Raw genomic sequence first — 8,442 nt, forward strand, 5'->3', positions numbered from 1 at the left:
TAGCAGCTGGGTGTTTCAGGAAGCTGATCCACAGACCAGGCTCCCTCATGCTAAGGGCAGGTGGTAGTGGGCCTCACAACCCTAGGTACTCCTGGGAAGCAACACAGCCGCTTTTTTGTTGTTGTTATTTTTTTTATTGGTTGTACAGCTTTGTGACCATGTCCCCCTGTATTTCCGAGATGTGACAAAGGAATGGAATTCTGGAAGAAAGAGCTATTCAATCTGGTCTTATGTTTGTTTTTAACGTATGGATACTGTGTGTGATTAAAATGATGTGTGGCTTTTTCTTTTTCACTGTTTGTTTACATATTTTTCTATGACTATCTCCCAGTTTTTAACTGAAAAGAGAAATAAGATAAAGCTAACATCTGGTTTCCTAATAAAATGCTCCTTAGAATTTTCTATCATGTTTATTTTTTAAAAGAAAATGCTGTGGAGCATTGAAAGAGTGACTGCCTTTGTACTGTCAATTTTTAAAAAAACAAACTTTTGGCTATGCAGTCATGAAAATCTTTCTAACTAGAAAAGAGCTAATGGCTTACTTCAGAGCAAAATACTATGGTGAATAATATTATCTCTTGTCTTTAACCATCAATTTGGTGGTTCCTAAGTGTTCTTTTCTTATACACTGTCCTCACAGGTCACTTTGATATAAAAATTACCTATGACTGATTAAACATATGAGTCAGAAGTTGGAGTACTAATGGTGGAAATCACGATTGTTGTCCTATTGATTGCAATACAGGAGAATTTTTAAGGTCCTGCACTGTGACTGTGATGCAGGCAACAAAAAAGTTCTCCTCTTCACCATTTTATCTGTGAAATGTTAACAACATTACTGCTCCACGTGGTGGCCAGCCTGGTGAATCTGTGTTCCCTTCACTCTCAAACAGTCAGATTTTTCATATTGTGAGGAATATCTACCTACTTCATGGATAAAGTAGATTGGATTCTGATCATATTGGCTGATTCTGTGGGTGCAGATCTGTGTCTGGATAGGAAAACTGCTGTCTTTTCTGGTTAAAATTCAGCCACTTTCACTCACTGAGGTTCTCTAGGAACTTTGGACCGTGACCTGCAAGTTGGTCCTATGCCCTTTAGGGCTATGACAAACAAGAGAAATAATTTCCTATTTAATTTTTAAAATGGCAAAACCTGCCTATGTTGGGTGAGACAGGGGAATGAGGTGAGAGAGTGAATGAATGAATGAAGTTTGTACTTACTATGTTTTTTAACTACAGGGGCCACAAAAATTTGACTGATGGGGCCAAGTATCAAAAATAACTGATTTTTTTTAAAATAGTTTTCTCCTGAATAATTGGGAACCATTTTATCCAAAAACTGACAGCAAAAATTCAGTTGCCCTCTGTAACAGTAATCTTAGTAAATTTGGAGACTAAATTCAATCACTGAACTGTGGAATAGAAAGATTTTAAGTCTGCTTTATGTAAAAAGCTAAACACAACCTTCTTTATGGAGTTTTTCCCTATGTCTCCATAATTTTACTTGAAATATAAAGCACTTATGTTCTCGCTTGGACAGATGAATAAATTGTCAGAACTTTCCTCTTTAGACTGGAGGATGCCCGCTGATGTCATAATACTGAGAGGCTTTTAGATTAATCTATTTTATTTAGCTTTTGTACATTTTAGTGCTTTAGAAGTAAGTATGTATGGTGCCCTTAGGATATTTCTAATACACTGTTACTCACTACTTGTCCAAGGTAGAAGTACTTAGCTTCCCTGCTCTGTGGCCCAGAACAAAGATTGCTCATGAGACAAGGTCCCCTCAGGACAACATATGAATAATGGAACCAAGAGTAAAGCTAGTCACCTTCCTTTTAGTATAAAGCCATAGACTGTATGCCAGTATGATGGATGATGATGGCAGTGTATTGCATATTCAATGATGTCTCAGTGTCTAAATAAATAGATGTTTTAAATAAATTATGCATCAAAAGTGTGTCTAGGCCTAGATGGGGTCATCTCTTCACCTCTTCTAGAAGAGTGCTGTAAACAACAAAAATACATTAGTGGCTTGGGTTGCCTTTGCCTATTATTCCACTGTCTGACATTTAGTGGACACTTACTGAAAGCACAAACATATTGATTTTTTTCATTAGACTGAGTAGCATTTAAACATGATCTTTTTGCTGCTTGAACATGTAAGAAAAGCAAAACACTGAAATACAAATCATGTCATAAAATCTTGTAGGTCTAGATATACACATCAGTTGACTACTGATTGTTATCTAATGGTTTCATTCACATTTACTAATGAAAGCAGGGATTGTAACCAAAAATAATCCTATATGCAACTTTTCTACCTTGAAATGAATGGCAAAAATTGTTTGTTTGGGTTTTTTTTTGTTGTTTTTGGGTAAATGCAGGCCAGACATTTGGAGATTTGAAAACATCTCTGCACATCCAGAGGCACCATGCAACTGGAGTATAGGGTGGCACTATTAATTTATCACTTTGTTGTATGAGAAGAGGGAAGGCTGAAGCTCAAAATGTTGCATGTAAAGAAGTAAGAAACTCCCCTCTTTCTAGCCTTGAAATCTTCCTATTTTCTTCCCACTGATTGTTGTCATTCCCCCATCTGTCACTAATTCCTATATTGTTTTGCACCATTGCTTTGTGTGCACTAATAGTAACATGGTGGAGCTCAAGCAAATGCTGATTTCTGAAGCTGGTATTATTGTTACTTTCACTTTGCTATTGCTACCACACATAGAAGGGAGCAGTAGGACAACAATGGAGGAATCAGAGGGTAAATAATAGTATTTGTAAGGTTTCACCATGCAATACATCACAAAGAAAGTAACGATATTTCTATTAGAACTCCTGGGTCTACTACAGTAGCTCTTTAGCCATTTCTGCAGTGATATGCCAGACATTCACTGCAGGAACATGTATCCTAAGAAGGGGGTTTACTCTCATTAGTGATGATGTTGCTATTCCTACTAGTGCTAAAACAGCAGCATGCCCTTCATCCCATTTCCACATGTTGCTTAATAAGAGTTCAGTGTCAAGGCCAGATTGTGGCTGTCCCTGGGGTGGTGCCCCAGGCACGGAGAGAACACAAGAATAATTTGCCTTTTATCCTTGTCCCACTGAAGAGGGAGTTGTGACACTGCACCCCATATTCTTCATAGAGATATTATGATATGATTATGGCATAACTATGATGTAGTTTATACAAGATAAGTCATGTGAGATATCATTGAAAGGGTTATGATTTACTGAATATGAATTATCCTATTGGTATGCATGTATCATTTTTGTATGTGAAGTTAGGAATGTTGACCAAATTAATGACTTAAGTAAGTATTAAGTGAAATTAATTAAGAAAAGTATTAATTAAGTGAAATTAATAGGTAGCAGGTTTAAAACATATTGACCAAATTAATAGGTAGCAGGGTTAAAACAAACACAGGAAAGTATTTTTTCACGCAACACACTGTCAAACTCTGGGGTTTTGCTGACATTGGATGGGTTGCAGTGGCAAGCGAGTGGAAGTGGCATATTGGACTTTATACCACACAGTGGGAAACTGAGGCAAAGGACTACTGCTCAGGATACTGTGGGATGGATGTTTGTTTTTTGTTTGCATACTTTTGAGTTATTGTTGCAGTGTTTTCCCACAGTAATGCCGTGTTCCCTCTCCTCTTAATAAAAGTTTTCTTTTGTTATACACAGATTCACACCTGGTCTATTCACAGTTAGGTTGATGTAAGGCATCTTATATCAACCTAATTATGTCAGTGTCTACACGACCGCCTTGCTCCCACTGATGTAAGTGGCCTCCTTCAGTGTGCCTAAGAGCCAGCAACAGTGGTGGCTGCAGCTGCTGTAGTTCTGTCCATGCAGCACCTTTTTGTCTGCTCTAGTGTCTGGGGAAAGTTTCCTTCTCTGGACCCACACATGCTCTCCTAGTGCACAGCCCATACACTCAAGCTGGCCTTTCTGGTGCCCCGTGTAGGGGGCTGATGGCCCCTTACTGAAACTTAGTGTGGTCTTTGGGTTGGCCCTCTCCCAATACCAAAAGAAAAGGGGAGAGCTGAAGAGAAATCAGGTCCTGAGACTGACAGTCCCCAGGGCCAATGAGGAGAGAACAATGATCCAGGTCAGCCCAATGGACGGGGCACACAGGCCAATGAGGAAGTCAGGAGCTCAGGGGCCTGTCCTCCATTTGGGATGCAGCTGCCTGAGCCAGAATAGGGCAGAGCTAAGGTGAGAGCAGCATCCAGAGCTGGGCTGGCATCAGAGCTGCAGCACAGAACCGGGCGGGGGGGTGGGGGGAACTGGAGCAGTGCAGACCAGCCATGCCTGGCGGTGAGCTAGGGCTGAGCTACAGCGGGGAACTGCAGGGCCAGAGCCAGGATAGCTGACGCCGGTTGTGCCACAGGTAACACTGCAGCCACACCTGGTGAGCGGCTGGGGAGAGCGAGGTGGAGGCCCAGTGCAGGGAGCCATCATCAGACAAGAGGGCCTTGAAGGCTGGCCTCGGGGGATGGGGGGATGTGAACCTGATGGGAGGGCCAATACTGGGGAGAAGGGTCCCTGCCACCTAGAGCCTGAGGGTGTGTGGCCACCATCAGAGCAGGTGACTTACCCGTGGAATAACTGCAGTGATGCCAGGTCCTGGGAGAGAGGCTTGGGACATATGAGGAAAAGTCTGAACTATTCTTACATCCCAGAGAGAGATGTTTATGTTGGTCCCCAGGCCCATAGGGTGGCATTGCTTGTTTCCTTTAACCTTTTCCATTTTTTCTTATTTTTCAACATTTGCTGTTTAATCAATTTTGTATTCAGTTTGAACTTAATATGGTGATTAGTGGGTCAGAGAAGTGGCCAGAGTGGAGAGAGTACCGCAGAGTGGGGATACCCTGGCCCCTGTCCAAGTGATCATGACAAGACTGAGGGCTAAGCCTCCCAGGAATCCTGGGCCCTGCCTTGTCGGGGTTACAAGGACTCTGCCGCATGGGAGAGTGGAAGGGGAGTCCTCAAGGTCAGGCAGGCCTGTGGGTAAAGGGAGTTGGAGTGAGGACTCAGATCCTTTTGCTATCCAATTCCACCGGGGTAGTGCAGAAGCGAAGAAAGTTCCCCATAACATTGGCCCATTCCCTTGCTTACATCCACCCCAAAGTCCCTAGCTATGCTGAAATGCAGGGATTCCCCTGACTCGCCCTGCACTGGTTCTGTTGTATTCTAGGCCTTCATGGCCACAGGATTGGTCTCTAAGTGCTTTTTATTATTCCTTTTAATCAGTGTCATAATTCACATTCTTCTAAGTCAAAACAGCTCCTTTGGGATTTACATCTGGCATAGGACCAGCTACAGACTCACTTTTAACTTCATTCTGTTTGCAAGGCTGTAGTTAACCCAGTGTTACTGGCTATTGTATGTTAGAGAGATTGTGTCAACTACTTTTAGACCTAGGGTTGCCAGGTGTCCAATTTTCGACCAGAATGGCTGGTTGAAAAGGGACCCTGGTGGCTCCAGTAAGCACCACTGACCGGGCCATTAAAAGTCCGGTTGGCGTCACAGCCTACCCGCTATGGCTCTGCACAGCTTCCGGATGCAGCAGCATGTCCCCTCTCTGGCTCCTATGCGTAGGGGCAGCCAGGGGTCTCCGCACGCTGCCCCTCTCCCAAGGGCCTGGTCCACAGCTCCCATTGGCTGGGAACTGCAGCCAATGGGAGCTGCGGGGGCGGCACCTACGGACGGGGCAGCGTGCAGAGCCACCTGGCCATGTCTCCACGTAGGAGCCGGAGGCGGGACACACCTTTGCTTCTGGGAGCTGCTTGAGGTAAGTGCCGCCTGGAGCCTGCAACCCTGACCTCCTCCCATGCCCCAACCCCCTGCCCCAGCCCTGATTCCCCTCCCATACTCCCAACCCCTTGGTCCAGCCTGGAACCCCCTCCTGCACTCCAAACCCCTCATCCCCAGCCCCACCCCAGAGCCTGCACCCCCAGCCAGAGCCCTCAACCCTCCTGCACCCCTGCCCCAGCCCAGAGCCCCTTCCCACACCCTGAACTCTTTATTTCTGGCCCCACCCAAGAACCCACACTCCCAGCCCAGAGCCCATACCCCATCCCACACCCCAACCCCCTGCCTCAGCCCAGAGTCGCCTCCCATACTCTGAATCCCTCGGCTCCACGCCCCCAGCCCAGAGCACTTTCCTATACCCCTAACCCCTCATCCCCAGCCCCACCCCAGAGTCTGCACCTCCAGCCGGAGCCCTCACACACACCCCCACACCCCAACCCCCTGAGCCAGCCCAGTGAAAATGAGCGAGTGAGTGAGAGTGGGGAGAGTGAGCAACAGAGGGAGGGGGGATGTAGTGAGCGGTGGGCAAGTAGAAAGCTGGCAACTCTATTTAGACCCTAAATGCAGGGCCAAACTCTAGTCTCCTGTGGTGTAAATTAGAGGAGAATGGAGAGATGAGGAAATTCCACCCCCCAAACACTATTCCTGGGGTAGCATAGCTCCCCATGGAGCGGAGAAAGATCTATTCAACATTGCCTGTCTTCGAAGCCTTCAATTTTGAAAAATAAAGTGGCGGAAAAACTAAGAGAAACAGCTAATATGAAAATAAATAATAATCATTATCTCTCATATAATGTTTTTCGTCAGTAGATCTGAAACCATGTGTACCATGATTTCATTTCCATGGAAACATTTTAAATTTAAACACTCTTGTGCAGCGTTGCAAAACTAAACCATTGTATTCATGCAGGATAACCAGAAAATGAAACTGACTGCAAAAACCTAGCCTGTCTCTTTTTGTTATCTAAACCAAGTGAAATGCAAAATACAAATAAACATCATAAAGATTGACAATCAAATAAGATTCCTTTAAGTTTTAGTATTTCAAGTAGGGCTGTCGATTAATCACAATTAACTCATGTAATTAATTCAAAAAAAATAATTGTGATTGAAAACATTAATCGTGATTAATCGCAGTTTTAATCACACTGTTAAACAATAGAATACCAATTGAAATGTATTAAATATTTGTGGATGTTTTTCTACATTTTAAAATATATTGATTTCAATTACAACACGGACTACAAAGTATACAGTGCTCACTTTATACTATTATTTTTATTACAAATATTTGCACTGTAAAAAGATAAAATAGTATTTTTAGTTCTCTTCATACAAGTACTGTAGTACAATCTTTTTATTGTGAAAATGCAACTTATAAATGTAGCTATTTTTGTTACATAACTGCACTCAAAAACAAAACAGTGTAAAACTTTAGCGTCTGCAAGTCCACTCAGTCCTACTTCTTCTTCAGTCAATCACTAAGACAAACAAGTTTGTTTAAAGTTATGAGAGATAATGCTGCCCTCTACTTATTTACAATGTCACCTGAAAGTGAGAACAGGCATTCGCATGGGACTTTTGTAGCCGGCATTGCAAGGTATTTATGTGCCAGATATGCTAAACATTCGTGTGCCCCTTCATGCTTTGGACATGCTTCCATGCTGATGACGCTCGTTAAAAAAATAATGCATTAATTAAATTTGTGACTGAACAACTTGGGAGAGAATTGTATGTCTTTGGCTCTGATTTACCCGCATTCTCCGATATATTTCATGTAATAGCAGTCTCAGATGATGACGCGGCAAATGCTCATTTTAAGAACACTTTCACTGCAGATCTGACAAAACGCAAAGAAAGTACCAATGTGAGATTTCTAGATAGCTAGAGCACTCAACCCAAGGTTTAAGAACATTGAATAATGGTCCTACCCTGTCCTTGGTCTTCCTCTTGCTTCTAATATATTTGTAGAATGTTTTCTTGTTTCCCTTTATGTCTCTAGCTAGTTTGATCTTGTTTTGTGCCTTGGCCTTTCTAATTTTGTGCCTACATACTTGTATTCCCAGCTGGGGAACCATTGAGAGACTTGCCAGAAACAGATAGGAGTGGAGGAGCTTCGTCGCTGCCCTAAACGCCAGAGGCGTAATGGGAATATGATGATGATGATGATGATATTTGTGTTATTTGTTTATATTCATCCTTTGTAATTTCACCTAGTTTCCACTTTTTGTAGGACTTTTTTGATTTTTAGCTCATTGAAGATCTCCTGGTTAAGCCAGGGTGGTCTCTTGCCATGTTTCCTATCTTTCCTACAGCAGTGGGATAGTTTACTCTTGTGCCCTTAATAATGTCTCTTTGAAAAACTGCCAACTGTCTTCAATTGTTTTTCTCCTTAGACTTGCTTCCCATGGGATCTTACCTACCAACTCCCTGAGTTTACTAAAGTCTGCCTTCTTGAAATCCATTGTCTTTATTTTGCTGTTCTCCTGGATGCATAGGCGTATGTTCTCTAGAATGGTGGATGAAACATGAAGGGATATATGAATCTTCAGCGCATCTGGCATGTAATATCTTGCGATAGCAGCTGCAACAGTGCCATGCGAACACC

The sequence above is a fragment of the Chelonia mydas genome, chromosome 1 (genome assembly GCF_015237465.2).
Source record: "Chelonia mydas isolate rCheMyd1 chromosome 1, rCheMyd1.pri.v2, whole genome shotgun sequence".
NCBI classification, from domain to species: domain Eukaryota; kingdom Metazoa; phylum Chordata; order Testudines; family Cheloniidae; genus Chelonia; species Chelonia mydas.